The 22,734-nt window shown below is 38.2% G+C and overlaps 1 long non-coding RNA gene across 7 annotated transcripts in view; it reads right to left on the reverse strand.

The window, feature by feature from the left end:
* Positions 1–22,734, reverse strand: part of LOC123645805 — a 112,443-nt gene that overhangs the window by 19,832 nt on the left and 69,877 nt on the right. For 6 of the 7 annotated variants that reach the window (XR_006737706.1, XR_006737704.1, XR_006737705.1 and 3 more), the window contains one exon: positions 5,996–6,113. The exons of the other annotated variant lie outside the window; for it this stretch is intronic. This is a non-coding gene — a long non-coding RNA (uncharacterized LOC123645805). The remainder of the gene's footprint in view (positions 1–5,995; positions 6,114–22,734) is intronic. 7 annotated transcript variants of the gene reach the window in all.

Consider the following 22,734-nt stretch of genomic DNA (forward strand, 5'->3'; position numbering starts at 1 on the left):
GTGTTAGCTTAGACTAGGTTAAAGTTAATAGAGATGATGAGGAGTGGATATATCTGAGTGATTATTTAAAAAGTAAAATATGAGGCCGGGCGCGGTGGCTCATGCCTGTAATCCTAGCACTCTGGGAGGCCGAGGCGGGTGGATCGCTCAAGGTCAGGAGTTCGAGACCAGCCTGAGCGAGACCCCGTCTCTACTAAAAATAGAAATAAACTATCTGGACAACTAAAAATATATATAGAAAAAATTAGCCGGGCATGGTGGCACATGCCTGTAGTCCCAGCTACTCGGGAGGCTGAGGCAGTAGGATCGCTTAAGCCCAGGAGTTTGAGGTTGCTGTGAGCGAGGCTGACGCCACGGCACTCACTCTAGCCCGGGCAACAAAGTGACACTCTGTCTCAAAAAAAAAAAAAAAAAAAAAAAAAAAGTAAAATATGAAAGGGCTTAGTGCTGAATGGAATTGGGACAGTGAATTAAGGAGATTGGTCAAAGAGGATTCCTAGCTGCCAGCTTGCATCCACAGGTGAATGTTGGAGCCCTCACAGATGGCATTAATGCTGGCATTCTCTTGAAAAAGATGAAGGAGTAGAATACAGAGTAATTGTGAGTATATTCCTGGACATATTTTGTTTAGGTAACTTTTAGCTACTTAAGAAAAAGTACCAAGTAGGTGGATGGATATTTTGGTATGAAACAAAGAAATAATCTGGGCTAGGAAAAGATCTTCAGGATTCATTAGTTTAGAGACAGTAATTAAGGATGTGGGCAAGAGGTGGATTGCCAAGGAATGTACACTGTGAGGAGAGAAGGCCAAAAGTAAAACCATAACTCCATCAGCCAATGATTAGGTACAGGAGGTTGTGGCCAAAATGGAAATAGAAAAAGAATGAACAGATAAGTAGGGAAAATGCAAAAAAAAAAAAAAAAAAAAAAAAAAAACCTTTGTCTCACAGAATTGAAAGAAAGAGTGTTTGAGAAGGAGGATGTGTCCAAAGCTGCTGAGAGTTCAAGAAGAGGAGATGGGCCAGGTGTGAGGTGTGGTGGCTCACGCCTGTAATCCTAGCACTCTGGGTGACCAAGGCTGGAAGATTGCTTGAGGTCAGCAGTTTGAGATCAGCCTGGACAAGAGTGAGACCCTATCTCTATCAAAAATAGAAAAAATTAGCCAGTCACAGTGGCACACGCCTATAGTCCCAGCTACTTGGGAGGCTGAGGACAATTGAGCCCAGGAGTTTGAGGTTGTGGTGAGCCTTGATGATGCCACTGCACTGTAGCCTGGGTGACAGAGTGATACTCAGTCTAAAAAAAAAAGAAGAGGATAATGAAACTGTCTCTTCAATTTAGTGAAATGAACATTATTGGTGACATAAATGAGAACCATTTTGGTAGAGTCAGGGGATCAAATGCCAAATTGAGGTAAAATTCAGAAGCAATCTGAAGAAATCTGGCTACAGAAGGGAGGAAAAGGGAATGCAATATCTGAAAGATCAAGAGGATTCTTTTTGTCATTTATAAAAGGTAAAAGAGACAACTATGCTTAAAAGTTGATGGGGAGTGTCTTAATTGGTTTGCACTGCCATAACAGGATAGCGGAGACTGGATAATTTATTTAAAAAACCAGAAATTTACTTCTCACAGTTCTGAAGTGGGGGAAATCCAAGATCACGTTGCTGGTTACTGATGAGGCCCTTCCTGCTGCACCTCATACGGGGAAGGCAGAAGGGGACGAAAGAGCAAACCCCGTCCCCAAGCCCATTCTATGGTAGCCTTAATCCATTCACGAGGGCAAAGCCCTCAGGACCTAAACACCTGCCAAAAGACCCACCTCCCAACACTGTTGCATTGGCGATTAAATTTCCAACACATTAATGATGAGGACCTATTCAGACCATAGCAGGAAGTACCCATTTAAGAAGGGAAGGTTTGTTATACCAGAAGGAGAAGCTAGCGGCAGTGTAAAGTTCTGGAGCAAGTCATAGTGATAGTAGAAACATCTGTATTGTAATGAGAAAAAGAAAGGATAGAGTAGATGCAAATTTATGTTTGTTTGCTATTGGGAAGATGCTTCGTCATTACTGGGGAGATAATAGAGTTACCTTGTGAAGGATTTTAATTTCTCTGCAAAGTCAAATTTCTCTTCCTAAGAGAGAGAGGAGGAAACAGCTTGGGGGATAAAAAGGGTTGGAAAATGAGGCAAAGCAGGAAGCGGGATATTTCTAACTCAGGTTTTCAGTGATTGTATTATTTTGCCTCCTATCTGGTGTACCCTGATTTCAAACTAAAAAGTATTTCCTTGAAGTAGTATAAGAGTCTTTTAGAAAGAATATTTTGTGTCTCATGAAGGCTTCTCACCTCTCTGTCTCTGTCTTTCTCACACCCCCCCACACACACACATATCATTCAACACATGGCAAAACTTAATGCTAAGTGAATATTGTTGTTAAAAATCAATCTACTGCCACAGACTTTACAGTTTAAAAACGTCTCAATTGAACCCAGATCGTCCCCCAACAAGGAATCTAAAGAACCACTGCCTGACATTTGCTAGATCTGTACAAAGACCTCCTTGGAGCGTTACTGTTTCTTTTTATCACAACTGAAGTTGTTGCAGAGGCAATGCCTCAACCAAAAGCCCAATTAAAACTACAAAGAAAAAAAGGGCAGCCACAATTTTTTCTTTTCTTTCTTTACATCTGGTGTGAATGTCTAAGAAACCTGAAAGAGATTTTTAAGCTTCATTTTGTTATAGCATAGTAGAGATTGTATGAAAATGCATGATTGATAAAATAAAGTGCTTGAAAAACTAAGTAAATCTATATAAGTAAATCCTGGTTTCATATTGATTTGTATGTAGCTTCCAATTAGTGAAGTTGCCAACTGAATTTATATCAAGATTTTCCTAGTCTCAGACACGAACAAATATTTTCCCCAAAGAACTGGCTTCCTTTTTAAATAACATTACCAGCCATAGAATATTCACTATGACAGCACAATATGACAGTCATTTTAGCAGATTTCATTCTTATAATACAAATTAAGAGAAATATCGCTGATATTATATAAAAAGAAGGAGAGTATCACTTCCAATTTTGCCAACTGTTATAAAACCCAGGAAGCCCTATCTAGCCTGGGCCTTTCATCTACTGACAAATGTGATTAAAATTAGACTTAAGAATAAGTAGGAATGAAACGGTCCAAGTATAATTATGTTGCCACTGAAAATTGGCTTCTAAAGAGGGCAATGATTAAAAAGGAAGTGTGCAGAGGTGAGAAACCTGCTGCCAATACTGTGTCCTCAATTATATAAAATATTGCACTTAGAGGCCAGTGAGGTTAAGAAGACTTTTATTAAATAATGCAATTAAAAGTTATTAAGTTTAGGATTCAACCTATACTCAGCAAATTTGATGACTTAGTTTTCTATTGCTGCTGTAACTTAGTGGCTGTAAAGAAATTTATTATCTTAAACTTCCATAGTTTATAAGTCTGACACGGGTTCCACTGGGCTAAAATCAAGTTGTCAGCTGGGAGGTGTTGCTTCTGGAAGCTCTGAGGGGACAATTTGTTCCCTTGCTTTTTCCACCTTCTAGCGGTGGCCCACATTCCTTGGCTCATGGCCCCTTCATCCGTCTACAAAGCCAGCAGCATAGCATCTGTGTGACTCTGCTTCCATTATCACATCTGTTTCTCTCACCTCCCTTCTGCCTTCCTCTTCCTCTTCCAATTTTAAAGACCTTTGTGATTACACTGAACCCACTCATATTATCCAGGATAATCTCCCCTCTCAAGGTCCTTAAATTAATTACATATGCAAAGCCCCTTTTGTGATGTAAGGTAACATATTCACAGGTTTTAAGGATTAGGACATGTGTACCCTTGAGGAAGTCACTATTCTGCCCACCACATTAAGGAAGGTGGAAAAGCATGTTTCTAAAAGAAATTTCTTACCGAGATATTTCTGTTTTCTAAGCCTACTATTTTCAAAGAGGAGATTAAGAAAAAGTTAAAGCATTTTTTCCCCATAACTATGCAGTACATCAAATAATCAGACTACTCATTTGCGGTGACAAGAATGCTAAATACGAAAAGGATTCTTTTGGCAAAATGAAACTAACTGGGAAGATATGAATGGATGATTGAAAAGCTAGCGGGGATGCCCAGAGGACGTCATGCATCTCCTTTTCAGGAAATTACAGCAGGAGAGAGAGCAGACAGAGGCAGTAAAAGGGTAATAAAAACGTATTTTAATTAAATTATTCCACAATAAAACTAAAAGGAGTCTAAAAACAACAGCTGATTATTATCCTCATCATGCTCCTTGAATGGCCTGTGCAAGAAATTATTTTGTGATGAGAGCTGAGATGGTTACAAACTATTTCACCCTGGCTCTCTCTTCTCACTCCTTCTCCAAGTCACTTTCTCTCTTTGTCTCTGTCTCTCAACTCTCTCCCTCTGCTCTCTTTCATCTTGTCTTGCAGAAAGGATGACCTGAATGAAGAATCCCTCCGTACATCACTCATTACCTTCTAAAGCACAAAGCATCAGTGGGTTTCATATCACTGTGGGTTAAAGTTGGCGTTAAGGCAAACTGTTGCATTAGCTGAAGCACGTTATACCTTTAAAATGTGTCAGGTTCCAAGAGATACAACTGCCAGGAAAGCAATAATTTCCAGGAAATTGTTTCCAGGAAACAATAATTTTCATATTTTTGTCATCATAATCTAGATCATTTGCTTTAAAAAAAAAAAAACCTACAGCATTAAACATCCATGTTTTCCAAATAAAATATTGGGGTATGTGGTCTAACAAAGGATGTTTTATCATTTATAAGTTTAAATGAAAAGTGCTACAAACTCATAAAAAATAAATTGCATTTAGCTACATATTGAATAAATTTACTTTATTGAAAAATAAAATAAAATCATAAGAAACCAAGACTGTCCTGGAAAACCCAGGATGTGTGGTCACCATTATTTCTACCAGGCGGTTCAGACTGCTATTTAGCTGTAAAGCCCACAATTTTGTGCAGTGTCTGCCAGTGCCTCAAAAGCTAAAAAAAAAAAAAAAAGGTTTTTTATTCCATATGAAATCATGAGAACTGAGTATTTGGCTGGCTTAATTATCCCGAGAGTCTGGTTCAGTAGTTTGGTGTCTGGCACACTAAATGCTCAATAAATGTCGATTGAATAAATGAACAAATGCATGAACAATTTAAGATTAGCCATACACAAAGCAGGCCAAGTTTCCTCTCTGCCAGGACTGAGTGAAAAGCTCCTAAGACCCATCTGGAGGAACAACTACTCAGGACATTTGGTCCTGTAAAGAGGGAAATATTTATAATGAATAATTAATAACTAATTTAACTGATTTCATCAAGGTGTACCAATGAAAATATGGTCTGCATTTTTTTCCATTCCCGTTGGATTTCAGGCTCCCTAGTGATATCTCAAACCAATTTTACAAATTTTCAGATGATTTTGTTGCTGTGCATTTAAAATTTCAATATCGTATTTACTCTACAGGACTCTTCCTCTTCAATCCCAGAGAGGCTAGACTGGTGGCTGCTGTGGCTGTAGCAGGAGGATGAGAGGGAGCAAATGGGGTCTCCTTTCTCATGCCATTCCCACCTTCTTTGCTGTCGCTACCTGTCTGGGGTTGCAGGGATGAAGGAGCAGAAAGAAGATATTCCACAAGTAAATGGCCTCTCTCCTTTGTCCTGCCATCCTTGCCTGGCCCCCGCTTCCCTCTCTCCATCAAACGCTATCTTCCTCATGGGAGGCATTTATGGGTTCTGGGATGGGGCCTCCAGGTGTCTCTCCCTGCACAACTCCCTGACATGAGGTAACTGACTGGGGCTCAGCCTCTTCCTTCTCTCCTCAGGCCCCACCCCAGGTGATCCACTCCCTGTTTTCTTACTGTTAAGCTCCCTGTGCCCAATGGGTGGCACCAAAAAGGGGACAGTGATTGAAAAAAGCTTAATCCTCAGCCACCTACTCACCTTCAGTCAGATTCCACTCACACATCCTTACCACACCAAACAGGCATACTGGCTACACCCTGGAATGTTCTTCTTCAACTCTGTCCTAGCCTTCTGGCCCTCTTCTCCATGTTCAAGCCTAAAGAACAGACGATCCATCAGTTCAGTAGCTCAGCATTTTCTAACAGGTCCTCCTTAGACCTTGACTTATATGGGGAGGACTGGGGAACAGGGAAGACAACTTGAGCACTCTTAATCTTGCAGGAAGGTAGGTGAACAAATCACATCATCTCTTGCACTTGGGGATGGAATGGCTACTACCCTATATAATCTGTATTTCCCTAAAAGATGACATGTCATCCTCTCTGTAGAGCTATTTTAAACAGATGAGATAAGGGAAGGGTAAGTGTACTTATTCCATTATAGGGAGCAAAGGCTTTGCCCCCCTTAACCTTCACTGACAAATCACTGACATGAGAGGTAGATTGACTAGTTGGAGGAAAAAAGATACAAATTTGCTTTACATGTATACATGGGAGCCTTCAGAATGAAAACTCAACTCCTGAAAAGGGTTTAGAAGCTTATATGCTTTTCTAGTAAAATGGGTTATGGGAGGGGGGAAAGAAGAATTCTGTTGAGGGGCAATAAAGGATTACTAGGGAGGATGAATGGATGTGGAACAAAGATTAACTAGTAAATAGTTTTCTTTGGAAGTTGAATGAGTCTGAGATATGGGACATGACCTTCCTAAAGAGTCTATTCAGGTGTGGTAACATTCCTAGTCTTACAGGGAGAGGAAGAAAAGAATAATTGTTCTCCTAGGTGGGTCGGGATCTAAGGCAGATAAAGAAACTTCAAACTTTGGGGAGAGCCAGTGGTGAAGTGACCTTGAGGCTTCTTCAGTCAGTCCAGAATCTCAAAATGCCATATTTTGGAGTATTGGTTTCTGAGCCCCAATACCATTAAACTGTTGTCCTTGGCCTCTCCTGGGGAGAAGTAACTAGATTTTCTGATTGAGATGCATTACACTTAAATGTTAAGGTAACCAATGCCTATTATTCTCTCTTGCAGCCACTAGTTGAGTGGTCTCCCACAAAACAGAATGACAATGTAGAAAGCTCACCATTGGGCCAAGCTTTCCTCTTACACACAATGCTCTACATACCAAGTCATTTTTCTTCTCACAGCTCTAGGCATGAGAGAAATGACTTTTCTCATTTTATAATAAATTTGAAAATTTCTTTGTACGTATATCACTGTGCATCAAGTAACCATACCACTCAGTGTTTAAAAAAACAGGTTATATATTTTTTAATTCACGTGGAAAAATCATATTAACCTAGAAGATATTATAGTCATCTTACAACATGATGAGATCAGTATCGCTATGATTCCCACTGATGGTAATTTGCACAACTTCTCCAAAACTGTGTTAGAATTAGAACCAGTGTTTTAATTCCACAGCCAACGCTCCTCCTCAATGCTGGGCTGCTAATGGTAACTCGCACTTTTCTTCTTGTTAAAGTTAGGGTCCAGTGGTTCTTTTCTTTCAAGACAACATCTGTGCCATGTATCAAGATGTATATGGTAAGTCATGCATGCACTTGAAATACTTAAAATAACAAAAAGACAACTGAGTTTATTCACAGTGAGTTCATCCAGAAAAAACTTGATGCTAGTAAAGCTTCTCCATAAATAAAAAAACTGAAGTTGTCACAATATAAAATATTCGTGGGTTGCTGGTAGATAACGCTCTGATGTTTCCACCTGGAACTCCTTTTAAAGGGCAAGCAACTTAAATATTGAAGAGCAAGACTAACTGGATTTCAGAGGAAATCTCATTTGGAATGCAAATATATTCACCCTGTGGTTATCAAGATTTAGAAATACGTTTTCATATATCTTAAGGTCACTATCATACTCCAGAGTATTTTGTCATCCAATAAAGTATCTATACATTTATTATTTACAAGGTACAAAACAGAGTACTGAAAGTAGTTCAGGTAGCATCTGAACCACTCTGGAACATTGGTGCTAGAACAAAGACTCTCATGGAGACCCAGACTTCCATGATATGGAAGAGAAGATTCAGCTCTAACAGATGGACTACAGAAATCCTGAAAGCGGTGGGAATACCACCCCCATGCAGTCTTCAAATCTACCCCTTCCTCCTAACTTCTGAAACTGTTCATATACTCGCTTCAACCGTTATAGGTTAAACTCAGCCAACAAGTAGGTCTCTTAAAATACAAAGTCAAGTAAAGTATTCAACTATTACTAATCAATCAGATATCGGTGAGAAGTATTTAACCATTCATCCCATCAACTGACAGAAAGCACTGGTGAAATAGCAACATTTGAATTAGAGAGAAAAGAGATTAACAAGGAAATAACCACAATAGTGTTCATTGTAGCATAGCTTGCAACAGTAAAAAATCAGAAAAACACTAGATACCTATCTAGCAGAATATAGTAAACATGATGGATATTTCTGACAGAATATTATATAACAGTAAATATTGATTACATTTATATATGTCTTAATGCAACTGTTGAAATGAAAAAGATATTTTAAAAAGGTATTTTTAAACATTGTAAAAATCACTCAATGAAATACCACAGAATGTTGCATAACATTAGAGTGGTTAAAAGTATTAGCATGCGATTAATCCTACTGGTTCTAGAATCAGAGGCCTGACTGAACCCCAACTCTGCTACTTATTAGCTGCATGACCTTGTGCAAGTTATTTAAGTTCTTGGTGTCTCAATTTTTACATCTATGAGAGATAATAGCACTTATTTTCAAGAGTCAAGAAAGAGTTGTTTTCAAGAGTCAAGGAATGCCTGTAAGTAACTTAGAACACTGACAGGTGCATACTAAGTGATCAGTAAATATTTGTTATTATTCATTATTTATGGATAATAGATGTAGAAAAATAAAATAATACCAACTGAAATTCATAATATTGAAGGCCTCTAGGGAGAAAGGGAACAGAGAGGCTGATTGGGAAAACAAAAAGGACTTTACCTTTATTCTGTTTATTTTATTAAAACAAAACAAATATATAAAACCAAAATTCAAATGATGATGATGATATTAATGATGATAACGCTTTCAAAACCTGAATGCCAAAGAGTAGGAGCAACACAATGGGGAATGGGGGAGGGGCAGTAAGAACTAAGACAAACTTCACAATTTTGTCCTATTTACACTGAGATTCAGGCATGGGAAGGAAACCAGATTAAGGAAGGCAAGAAGGAAGTCTTCAGGCAGAGCAGTCAGACGAGCCTAAAAAGCTTCTGAGCAGGGCAGCAGAGCAAGCTGATGTGCAATGCACGGAACGGGCCAGCTTCTTGGGGAGCCCAAGTCAGACAAAACAACACCAGTACCATCTGCTTAAAAAAGAGTCAAGGCCTGGCGAGTTTATTCAAACAAGAACAGGACAGGTGATGAGGTCTGGCAGATGCTCTTGGACCTCAATCTTGTGTCACCCATAAGCAAAGATCCAAGAAGGCTATGGTTAGCCTGAAAAACATCTGGCAGCTGATGTCAACACTTTAGTCTCTGAGAGACTGATTTCCAGGAATCAGAGGAGCAGCCATAGGGGAATGAGAAGACCAGACACAGGGCAGCCACGAGGTCAAGGTCAGAGTGGGAAGAGCTGCCAGGCTGACACAGCCTGAAACACTGACACAGAGCTGCAGCTACAGAAGCCTTCTATTTGCCTTCCATGGTGCCAGATTATGTCTGGAGCTTGAAGAAAGCTTCAAGTGACACAGCTGGGGAGATCTGAGGGCAAGTCCCAGATGGTGTTCGTAAGAAAGGAGCTCAGAGAGAGAGGTTGCTGCTCTCCAGCATCCCGAGTTCTTCTTTCCTCACCCCTTACTCCACTCTCCCTGTAGTTCTCCACCAAGGGGACTGACTAGCATGCTGCAGACAGACCAGACATTGTTTTAGGAACCCACATCTAGACTTTGGGCCAATTATTTGACCTCTTTGTGCCTCGATTTCCTTATTTCTATAATTGGTATTATAGCATCTACCTGAAAAAGTTGCTGTAAGGATTAATCACAATGATACAGTTAAGAAGTTTAGCCTAGAGTCTGGCACAGAAAATGCCCAACAAATCACATCAATGACTCTCAGCGCTCACTCATCACTTAGTATTTGCTTAACTAATTAACCCAAAGTAATGCTAATTAAGTTGAAAGCTCTGGTGTTGAATGATTACTAGTAGAAGTATCTGAGCTAATCCAAGTGCCCTTTTTTCCTCACATGTAAGGATCAGCTGTTAAGAATACATCACTTTATCTATGGCCATACCACCCTGCACACACCTGATCTCATCTGATCTTGAAAGCTAAGCAGGGTCAGCCCTGGTTAGTACTTGGATGGGAGAATACATCATTTTAATATCTAGGATTTCCTGGCTAAACTTTTATTTGAGACTCTTACCTTGAGATTTTTACTCTGCTTGCAGTATTGTATTACTTATAATTTTCAACACCTGACCTCATGCATGGAGCGGAAATTCCTCTTGATCATGTGGAACATGGAGATAGTGTTACAGGTTTTGACAAGGATGCCCAGACATTTAATAACCCACATAATATATAGGTTCACACATCCAGACTATCAACTGCACAATTAAATGATAGAATCCACTTACTTCTGATATTTTGTATTTGTCAGTTTTCTTGTTATCACCCTGAATTCACATATTTTCAGTTCCTGCTCATACATAGATTCTCAACCAGAAACATCCACAATCAAGATTAGGTGAATACAATTCCAAGTGATATTTCTAAGTGGCCTTGATTGCATATCCAATTAGTGAAAGAAGAGGCTCCAGCATATATGTATGCTTTAAAACTTATTATACGTATATACTGTGATTAAACTTCAATGCACATCCATAAAGGTGGAAATAAACCTCATTTCAATGAATTGTCTTTATGATTTTTAAAATTAATTGGCTCTCTTCTTGACAGACATAATCAGAGAGTCATTGTCTTTACTCCCTGGTATGGCTGCCAAAGAGCTAAGTTATTTTTTATTTTAGATAAAAATTGAAATATAAGTTTTTGGGTCTACTCTCCTCTTTCCATTTGGAGACCACTGACATGAACATTTTACCTAAAGTAACATACACTTGAATAGTATCAAAAACATTTGGCAGTAAAACAAATAGTCTTATGGGAGTCCACTTCTTTTTTAAAAAATGTATCTGCTAAGAATCCCAAACTGAGGAAATCCTGAATTGTACAAGTAAGCACTTTTAAATGTGATTATATAATAAAACACATGGAGGCCAGGCACGGTGGCTCACGCCTGTAATCCTAGCACTCTGGGAGGCCGAGGCAGGAGGATCGCTCGAGGTCAGGAGTTCGAGATCATAATAAAGCACATGAGCCCACACACAGGAGCAAAGAAAAGCCTGGAAGAATAATGTTGACTGGAGCCTCATCATTAATGGAAATGAAAGTTGTTTTTCTGGGGCGGCAGCAATCAGCAACCTCTTTGAACATCCTCCATATGCATCATACTTAGAATGATATATTGGTTCACCAGGCTTTGCCTTGGCCTGTTCTGTGAAGCTTTGTGTGATATTTATGGTGTGTTTGAACCTGATCTGTTTATCAATGTCATTCTCCTTAAACCAGACCTGGTTGTATTGACTCGTGATTTTCGCAGAAGTAATGGTAGAATGACAGATGGAGCCTCGGAAAAGAACCCACTCACTATCTCCACTGTCATTTTTCGGTGTGAGAAGCCAGCTCTGAAAGGGGGCTATTGCAACCATGTCCTGAATCTACCAGAAAGTAATGTTTCGTGCATTAGACTAGAGGTTGCCATGAATCATTTTGTTGACTTGGAAAATAAATTTATAAACAACCAACCAACACAAATTCTTAGTCTTTAAATCCTTTCCCCTAAAATATTTTATTTACATTTTGGGGAAGTGAATGCCCTACACATTGCAATATGTTCATATGTTCCACCTCTTCCCCACCCTTTCTGGTTTTAAAGAAAGAATAAAATATATTTCAGTGTTCTACCTCTACTTGGAGAAATTTATGAATACCCATAAGGTATATATCCCGCCATTTAAATACTATTTTCCATGTCTACAAAACTCAACTACTGTAAGGATTTATTTGTAAGTTTGTGGGAAAGGCAGGTGATATTTCTCTAGGAAAAAGGAAGCTCTGTAAGTTATTAATAAAGTAGTAATGTTTATGTGTATAGTTGTACATGGAATCACTTGGAGAATATTTAACTTCTAGTTGGTAAGTAGTTAGAAACAAGTTAGCCCCTTTAGATGCAAGTTAAGCTACAAACTGCCACAATTAAGATTGTCCTCCAGTTAAACTATAAAATGGTCAAAAATGAATCAGAGCAAAAAAATGCAAAATTATCTCAGAGATAAAATGATCTTTGGACCAGAACAATATTGATTATAGCAACATAACCCAAAGCCAGAATATGTCCATATGGATGAACTTTGGTCAAGACAGAATTTTAAATAAGTATAATCACAGAAATATATTTCTAATTCTTTTCTTCATTGTTCAGGATGGGTGTAGCCAGGCAAATTTGAGCAAAACGTTACTGTGGGAGGTGAATGTTCCCTGTTGCAGGGATGGGCTCAGTCAACAGAGCTTGATGTCTCAAAGATTCTATTCAGCAGCCCACTCTCCTGCCCTTGAATTTTTTACAGCTCTATTGAGGCATAATTTACATATTCTAATCGTCACCCATTATAAGTGCACAGCTGAATGATTTTTAGCAAATTTATACAGTTGCATAATCATGACCACAATCCAGTTTTAGAACATTTCCATCACCCCAAAATTTCCTTTGTGCTTATTTGCAATCAATTCCCACTCTCACCCTCAGCCCCAGGCAACCATAAATTTTCTTTCTGTCTCTATAAATTTGCCTTTTCTGGAAATTTTATTTAAATGAAGTCATACAATATATTGTCTTTCCTGTTGAACTTCTTTCACTTAGCATAACATATTTGAGGTTCATCCATGTTATTTATTGTAAGTATCAATAGGCCATTTTTAAAAATTGGTGAATAACATTCCATTTTATGAATCTACATTTTGTTTATCTTTTCACTAGTTTTTGGACATTTGGACTGCATGAATATGCTGCCATGAACAGTTATAAACAAGGCTTTGTGTGGACATATGTTTTGATTTCTCCTGAGTAGATAGCTAAGAATAGAATTGTTGGGTTAGGCATAAGTATATGTTAAACCTTTTAAGATGTTGTCAAGTTGCTTTCCAAAGTGACTATACCATTTTACATATACACTAGCAATGTTTGAGAATTTTAGTTTCTCCAAATCCTCACCAATACTTAATATTGTAAGTCTTTTGGATTATACTCATTTTAGTGGGTATGTAGAGATATCTCATTGAGGTTTTAATATTCATTTCCTTAATGAATAATGATATTGAGCATCTTTCCATATGCTTATTAGCATTTTGCATATCTTCTTTGGGAAGTGTCTGTTCAAATATGCTTCCCATTTTTAATTGGTTTTCATTTGTCTTATTATTGAATGATAAGTGGTCTTTACACACTCTGGAAAGAATTCCGTTATCAGATATGTGTTTTGCAAATACGTGTACCCAGTCTGGCACTGGTCTTTTCACAGTCTGTTTTTGAAAGAGTAAAAGTTTTTTTTCAATTTTAATAAAGTCAAATTTGTCCAATTATTCCTTTTATTGAACTAAGATGTTGTTGACTAACCCAAGGTCACAAAGACTTCCTCTTATGCATTCTTCTAGAAGTTTTATGGTTTTAGCCCTTAAATTTAGGTCTATGATCCATTTTGAGTTAACCTTTTTGTTTATGGCATAAGGTGATGGACTTGGATCATTTTTTACATGTGTGTATCCAATTTTCCCAGCTAAAAGACTATCCTCTCCTTTACTGAATAACCTTGGCACCTTTGTTGAAAACTCACTGGGTCACAATATCCTCTCATGATAACTTGACTCCCCACATAAATTAGGCTTCATCTAAAGAATGCATTGCTGAGTGTAAACCTTGGTGCATAATTCTCACTTTAAATAAATTAATTGGAATTCCAATTCATACAGAAGTTTGTAAGTTCAGTTAAACTGAGTTTCTGAGTCCACAAAAACTGAAAACCTACCTGGGATAAATTTTCCAAGATCATCATAATCTTGGGAGAATATTTGGCAGCCAACCATCTTCTCCTGAAATCACTTTATAAAAACTTCCAAACCTTAATCGCCAACAAGTATCTATTGAGCCTCTTTTATGTGTAAGATGCCATGAAAGATTCAAAGAAATATAAAGTGGGTCAGTATTCCACTATGACCAATCAGGCTGTTCATTTCCAGAATCCACTGTAATTAATGGTGTCTATACTGCACTGGTCATAAATATTTTGAATATCAGCACTGCATATAAGATATGGTTCTCTGTCCTCCGTGAGCTAATAGTTTAAGTGAAGAGGGAAGACACCTACACAGTTAAAATGTTGAAGGAAGTAAATGGCATGCTAGATTTAAAAGTTTGAGAGGGAAGATCACAGAGAGCTCCTGGCATTGTTAGCAGAAAAAGGTAGAAAAATGTTCCTAAAGATAAATAAAAAAAAATTTAAAGAATAATATTATATAAAATTTAGGCTTTGTAGACTTACAACTTATCAAAGCCCCAACTATCCTAAGCAGTAGTACCTGATAACATTAATTTTTAAAATAACGATACTGATTGCTACCACTTATTGACTGCCAACTAGGTGTCAGGCTATGACCTATAGTATCTAACTATGCTAAGCTACGGACTGTATTATCTCTAATCCTTACAACAAACCTCATAAATGGAAAATATTATTGTAGCCAGAGGCCTAACTTGACCAGATTGGAATAAAGAATAAGGCTACAAAGGGACAATAATATTCAAATTTAAATATTCCAATTTCCATGCCTATAATGAAAAGCTTATTCTTCGCCAAGCTTCGCCACCCTAAAGAATTATTAGAAACCCAGAAAATGCTTATGCAGATTATGAATTAGTCCTCTTCATCACCTCTTCCCTCTAGCCTTCAGCCAGTAGAGGGCTATCATGCAGTCACTGATGGCTGATCTTTGGACAGCTGATGGAGTGGTTCCCACTTCTCCCCATGATGTCCTACCGCTGTCACTGGTGAACCTCACTGTGACTTTGAATCTTCAGTGTTTATCAGAATATAAAAAACCGGTGCTCCTCTCCCTATTGTCTTGCTGACCCTGGATCCCACTGCATATGCACAGCTTCTATGAAGCACAGGCAGAAGCATTCTCCTGGGTATGACCATGCTGTCCGGGTCAGAAGGATTTAGCCGCATTCTGATCAAGATTTAAGCCTTGCCCAAGACCTTCTCATCCAAACCCTTGAGAGTTGAACAAGTTCATACTCCTCCCAGTGCGAAAGACTACAACCATTCTTGTTTCGGGATGAATTACTGAAGTGACCAATATTTGCTTTAGGGGAAAATTCTAAATTTTCCTATCCTCATTAAAGAGCTAAAAAAAAAAAACAAAAAAAAAAACACAGAAGTTAAGAGAGTTTAAGTGAATCACTGAAGATCACATAGCAAATATGAAGTTTAAACCTAGAATTTTCAAAATCCCAAGCTGATATTTTTTTACTCTGCTTCCTTGTTGACAGAATCCCTGATACTTAAAGATAAGTCAGTCTGGGCAGATTAAATTCAAGAAAAGAGAAGCTTAAATGTCTTCCCCCACCCTCACAGATAACACCTCGCCAAATAAGATTTAAAAGGTACCTGGCAGCCAATTTGCAAGACTTCTTATTCTCTCATGGTTATTAGTCTGAAAGAATCTTTGTGCAAACCATAACGTGTGCTGTTAGTAAACAACCCAAAGCTATTTATTAATTGGGGGTAAACAAAAATGCAGTTGGGTTTAGTTCTGCAAACAAGTTCATAGGATCTAACACACAAAGACGGTATTTCAGTCTGGAAGAGAGAGGGAGAAAAAAACATTCCAGTGTTACCTTCCTGCAGGGGCAGAAAAGCTCTCCTTAGGGTGAGAGGCGCAGGGTTTATGGCTGTGGCTTTATCACTAACTAGCTTTGCATCTCCTATAAGTCACTGATTCTCTGTAGACCCCTGACACCCAGCTTGTTCATCCTTAAACTGGAGCAAGGGAGGGGGAGTGTGAGGACAAAATGATATAAAAGAAATATAAGGAGAAAAAAATTAATACCAATAGAACTGCACATTAAGAAATTTCCTTTGTTGAACAACTCAATAATATAAATAACAGTGTGGAGTATTGGAAAGACAAAGTCAGATAAGTTGTAACAATTAAATAAAATGATTCAAATATAGTCTCTATTATTGACTAAACATTTGGCCTTTAACATGTTATTTCTCTTAAACTCAGTTTTCTCATCTGTACTCTAAGGTTAATATTGCCAAAAATCGAATTAAGGGGCAGGCTGGTCACGGTACTGCCTAAAGTGCTGATCTATGGCTGTGCCACAAGATCAACAGATGCAATTGAAGCTTTTGTGCCAGTCGTCTCGAATCTCCACACTTGACTTCTGATGAAACCGGTGATGTGTCCTTGGTTTTCTTTTGACCAAAGCAGTCAGAGCCCTCGAGTTGACATTAAAGCCTTCTTTATATATAGGCCTAACTCCAAATAAATGAATGTACAAACATATAAATAATATCCATGTGAAGGGACACTATATTAGTGAGGATAGTTTATCGTATAGTGCAGTAATAAATAACTCTAAAATCTCAGTGACTCAAAAAATAGAGGTATATTTCTTAACTCACTCGATGTCTTGGTTGGCCATTCTTCAACTTGAATTTACGTCATCTGAAATACATGGTAAGTATTTCCAAGTTTGCTATGCTTAGGAAATAAAGAGATGGAAGATACACACAGAAAGAAGTGGCACTCATCATTTCTGTGTCCAGTATCTTTCTAAACAGTGGTATCATATTACATAACTGGTATATGAAGGGAACATTTATTGTGCTTCTGATGCCACAATATTTACCTACCTGAGTGTAGCAGGAATACTCAGAGGGTGGTTGTGAGGATTATATAACCCATAATAAGAACCTAGCCCAAGGTCTGGCACATATTTGATATTCAATAATTATTAGTTCCTTTTTCCTACCATGAATCTCAAAGGTGAACTTGGCCAATTCTACAGAATCAACCCCAGCAACTAATGTGTTCCTAGATTCTACAGCCAGAGCATCCTCTTGTCTTGCTCAGTGCACCAGAAAGAGGCAGATCACAGTGTGACAATATTCCTGTGACAATTTGTGATTGTCCTTTCAGATTTCCACCATCACAAATGTATATCATGATATTCACCTGCTGCAGGTCCTTCCATGGTTCTCTAAGTTTTAAGAAAAAAGTTGAATCTCCTTAATGTAACACACAAGAGCCTCTTAGTTTATGTACTCCCGCCTCCCTCACCGGCCTCATAACATGGGCCTTGTTCACACTCATCCTCCACTCCAGCCCTGACAAACGGCTTCAGTGTGCCTGAACAGCTAAGTTTTACATCATGTCCATCTGCACGAGCAGGTGCTGCAGGAGTTTTCCCAGAATGCCTTTCATTCACTATGCATGTAAATATGCTGCTTTAAACCCACCTTTTCTGAAATGTCTTCTCTGACTTTGCCACTATGACATAGATGTCTGTGTCTACCCCTCACAGCATAGGTACAGAGGGGTAATTATTGAACATTCAGTATATGTCAGGCCCTGGACTACCAAGTACCTACCTGCATCACAAATTACAGAATTACAAACACTGGTGCAGGGATCTGTCTCTCCTGCTCATCTAGAAACTCACATATGGCAGGAGCTATGTTGTATTTGACTCTGGATCTCCAGGGCCTAACAAGGTCCTAGGCACATTTTGCAAATATATACAAGTTTATCTTATCAATAAATGTAAACTTCATCCTTGTGGGGTTTTTTTTGTTTTGTTTTGTTTTGTTTTCTTTGATATATCAAACCACACCTATCCCTGTGCCCTGATTCTAGATTTCCCAGCAAATTACTAATCCAAGCATACTACCTCCCTGCCAGCCACCAACTTCAGATACCTTAGGTCACTTCTAACTCCAACTGGGCAAGGCCCCAGTCTCTGTTTAATGACTCAGTTTAAGAGATGGACAGTGCATTGTTTGAAGCCAGAAAGGTCTGGAACCAAAACCTAGATTCACCATTTAAGAAGAACACAGCCACCGCTTTGATCTGCCTCTTTCTGGAGCATTGAACAAGATGGGAGGGTGCTTTGGCTATAGCATTTAGGAAGAAATTAATTGCTGGGGTTGATTCTGTAAGATCCTTTACCATTTCAGTTGCTCCATAAGGAAATTAGGACAATTATTTCCATGCTATGGGGATATTATGAACATTAAAAAAGAATCTAAATTTTCTGCCTGCCTGCATATTTCTCCAAATGAAGAAAACTGTATTCTAGAAGCCCCTTGAGAAAGGGAAGGGATTCATTTTTGCAAAGTAAAGTTCTTGAAAAGTTGCTTGGAATAACAAATAAGACCCTGAAAGAGGCCTAAATGTGTAGAAAACATCCTGTAAGAGAGACAAAGAATTCTTAAACATAGCAGAACAGTAAGGTAAAGGGGAGGAAATGAGAGGAAGAAAAGAAAAGAAATTGTGGAAGGTTTCTCTAGGATCCTGAATTTTAAACTAAGTCAAAAACGTGGGGTATGCATTTCAAAGCACCTACTAGTATATTCTGTCACAGAATAAGCAGTCTATAAATTATAGATGCCATTATTATTTAAAATGTTGTCATCATTGACCCAGACTTAGTTACTAGTTACTCCCACTGGCTTGCATTCATTAGTCAAGTGAACGGAGGGTAGAAACACAGAGCTCAGCTTTTGTTCTCTCCAGATTCTGTCTCTGTCTTTGCTTCTCACTCCAGGATGAGTTTTCGCTCATGTCCCAATTTGCTTTTCTCATAGCTGTCTATCAAAGGCCTTTCATTGACTAGGTCACTTTCTATCAATGTCACTGAAGTCCAATTGATGTACAATGAATAGTACCCACTTAAAATGTACAAGTTGATGAGTTTTGACACATGTATGCACCCATGAAACCACAATCAAGATATGGAGCATTTTCATTACCCCCAAAAGCTTTCTTGTGCCACTTTGCAGTCCACCCCTTCCTCTGCCCTTGCCCCAATCTGACTTTATCACTAGAAGGTCTAAAATTTGCTAGAATTTTACATGAACTGAATCAAATGGTATGATGGACATTTGGGTTGTTTTTGGAGATTGTGAATAATGCTGCTATAAACATTCATACACAGGTTTTTGAGTGGGCATGCATACTTTCATATCTTGGGTATGCACCTGAGTGTAGAATGGCTGAGGAACATGGTAAATATACATTTAACTTTTAAGTAATTCCCAAACACTTTTGCAAAGTGGTTGTAGCATTTTATACTCCCATGAGCAGTTCATGAGAGCTCCAGTTGCTCTACATCCTTGTCAATACTTGGTATTGTCAGTCAGTCCTCTTAATTTTAGCCATTCTAATGGGTACATAGAGGTATCTCATTGTGATTTTTTTTTTTTTTTTTTGAGACAGAGTCTCGCTGTGTTCCCGGGCTAGAGTGAGTGCCGTGGCATCAGCCTAGCTCACAGCAACCTCAAACTCCTGGGCTTAAGCGATCCTCCTGCCTCAGCCTCCCGAGTAGCTGGGACTACAGGCATGAGCCACCATGCCCGGCTAATTTTTTTCTATATATATTTTTTTGTTGACCAGATAATTTATTTCTATTTTTAGTAGAGAAGGGATCTCGCTCTTGCTGAGGCTGGTCTTGAATTCCTGACCTCGAGCAATCCACCAGCCTTGGCCTCCCAGAGTGCTAGGATTACAGGCGTGAGCCACCGTGCCTGGCCTCATTGTGATTTTAATTTTTATTTTCCTAATGCTTAGAGCTCTTAAACATCTTACCTCTCATATCTTCTTTTATCTTCTATTAACTTTTAAGCTCTGTCAGCATTCTTCTTTATGGCTTTGCAGGAAAAATGCAAGTTCCCCACCAAAGTACACTGTGTCATGCTAGCTTGGAGTGCCCAACAAAATTGTTACCAAATACATTAAACAAAAGCCAAAAGATAGGTACTAGGCGCAAGAGATATGCTTCAGCACTTTCTTGAGGCAGAGGCAACCAATATAAACCAGGCTGACTGCTTTAGAACTGCATTGGCTGACCTATAATACCCTTTAGCTAATTGTAATACTAAAATCTCTGCCTAGTGGAGAATTATATCGTTAACATATGAAGACACATGATGATTGTACTGAGCATGCTTGGTTTGTTTCAAGGTGAACAAGTGATGATATAATGTAAGAGCTCTGTGTCACTCACTGGGAAAGAACTTAAGGCAACACACCAGTAGGCAGTGCTGACTTTACTCTCTGAAGAACTTTTGCCAACGCCCAGGAGTATGTACGTGGAGAGTTCCTGTGCTAACCAGGAGGGAATGCCCAGAGGGTTCCTGTACAGACCTGGCGTAGTCAGTGCCCAGAAGAAGATCCCTGTGTTGACCAGGAATAAGCGCCCTTGTAAGGAACCTCTAATAAGCTCATCTAACTCGCCAAGCTGGACTTGTCTGAGTCATTCTTTGGTCTCTAGGCTCCATGTCAGTTTGGAGGACAGTTTTTCTATACTGTCCCAGGATTTTCCCGAAACAGGCTCTGTGCTGTCGCTATTGTTATTCTCAGGCATGGCCTTCACTTTACCTAACCCTCTGAGTGCTTTTGCCCATTACCCTTACTGGTTTTGTGCCAGTCTTTTGGATTTGTTTTTAGGTTTCTGCTACTCTTTTCACCTTTGGTACATGAACTTGTAAAATCTCAACTTTTGGAGATGATCTCTTAAAAAGACACACATTGTTTCATGTGAGGAAAATTTTACTCAATATTTGATTTCTCTCAGTATCAATTTTATCAATTATTTTTTACATAAGTTCAAAATGTCAGACTGGAAAATGCTGTATTTATTTTAAAATCTACATCTAGCTTGGGAAATCCCAGACTAATCACTTAGCTTCCCAGCCAAGCCAATAATAGTGACCTTCTCCCTACTTCCTACAGACTTACTGTAAAAATTAGAAGTTAAAAGAACTTGAACATGCAAACAAATGTACCATAGCTAAGCTATGTAAGGTAAGTTATAATACTTAGCAATTTATGTTCTTAAAATAAAATGAATATTAATATATTTGTCTCCAGGTGCATTAAATTTAAAAGCATCTGTTCCCTCCATGAATTCATAATTAAAATGACAGTAATCAGAATGAAGAAAATCTTTTCTGAAGAGTGAAATATACCTCTGATTATCTAATGTTGACAAAATATGCATTGTGATAGGTGAAATTCACAACATTCACCTGAGAACCTTGCTCCATTGACCTAAAAAGTCAGAGGTGTTTATTTTACTGAGATGGACAAACTCCATGAATATTTTTTTTCCAGGTTGTGTGGAAAGAAGAAAAAAATAAAAGATTTTTTTTATCCTAATGTTTTAAAATTATTTGATCATGAAAAGAAGTATTGGAATAAGGAATTACCTTCAGTGTTTATAAGCACATATACAAGTAAGTGTTTAATGAATATATGTACATTAGTGCATATATATAATTTTTAAATGTGATTTTTATCCATGAAAATATATCTTTATAAAATGCCTTGTATTTTTTTCCCCTGAAAAAAATAATGTTTGAATAATGCATTTTTAAAAACACAACTTAGGGAAAAGTAAAATCCATCCACCCTCATCACAGAGAATGTTGAGATTACTCTGACCTTAGGAAGTGTAGATGTTCTGTTCCAGCAGGAAAATGGACAGTTGTTCAGGACCACTGGGGTTGAATAATCCTCATGCAGCAGTGAGATTTCGCTCAGGTAAATGTAACGACATTTTCATCTAATTCATTAATCCCTTTTCCACTTTTCTCTTTTGCCTTTCTGTTCCTACATGGTCTATAAGTTAAGAGCCTAAAGATCATGGTGATGAATACCATATACTTACTCCACTTTGAGAATATATTCTGAGAAGGAATTCCTTAAGTCTCAACATTAAAAATAGAGAAGTTCCAATAGCATCTGTTTCTAGTAATGCACTCTAAACCAAGCAGGCTTCAAATTGTCTATTTTAGTTCTACTTACTAGGAAAGAACACATACATTTATATATAGAATTGGGGTTAAATTGGCCATCATTTTAGAAGCTGATGGGGAAACTGAGGTGCAGAAAGGTTGTATGATTTGCTAAAGCATACATAGTCAGTGGTGAAGCCAGAACTAGAAACCAAAGTCTTCTGATGCCCCCAGGAGGAAAAAAATTAGTGAAATAAGTGTGCTAGCATACAAACTAGAAAACCAGCTGCTTAAATAATTAATTAGTGACCCTTTCTTACTTATGTCAGTGCATTATATTGTAAGATGCCACCTCCATAGCTTACTCAAGAAATAGTAGATGGATGGGTTATAGCCTATCTTTGGTGAGTTCCCAGTGTTGTAAGAGAACCTTGTAGGTATGGTTCCATGACCATAGTAAATAATGTAAAGGAAAATCATGAGAGATGTAGGCAGATAAAATGGTATGGTAATTTAGAATGGGTGTTGCGGACATGCCAGGATACTCCCTTATGGTGTCTATATCAATACAAGTGCTTAAATATA

Source organism: Lemur catta, chromosome 10 (assembly GCF_020740605.2).
Source record: "Lemur catta isolate mLemCat1 chromosome 10, mLemCat1.pri, whole genome shotgun sequence".
Taxonomy (NCBI): domain Eukaryota; kingdom Metazoa; phylum Chordata; class Mammalia; order Primates; family Lemuridae; genus Lemur; species Lemur catta.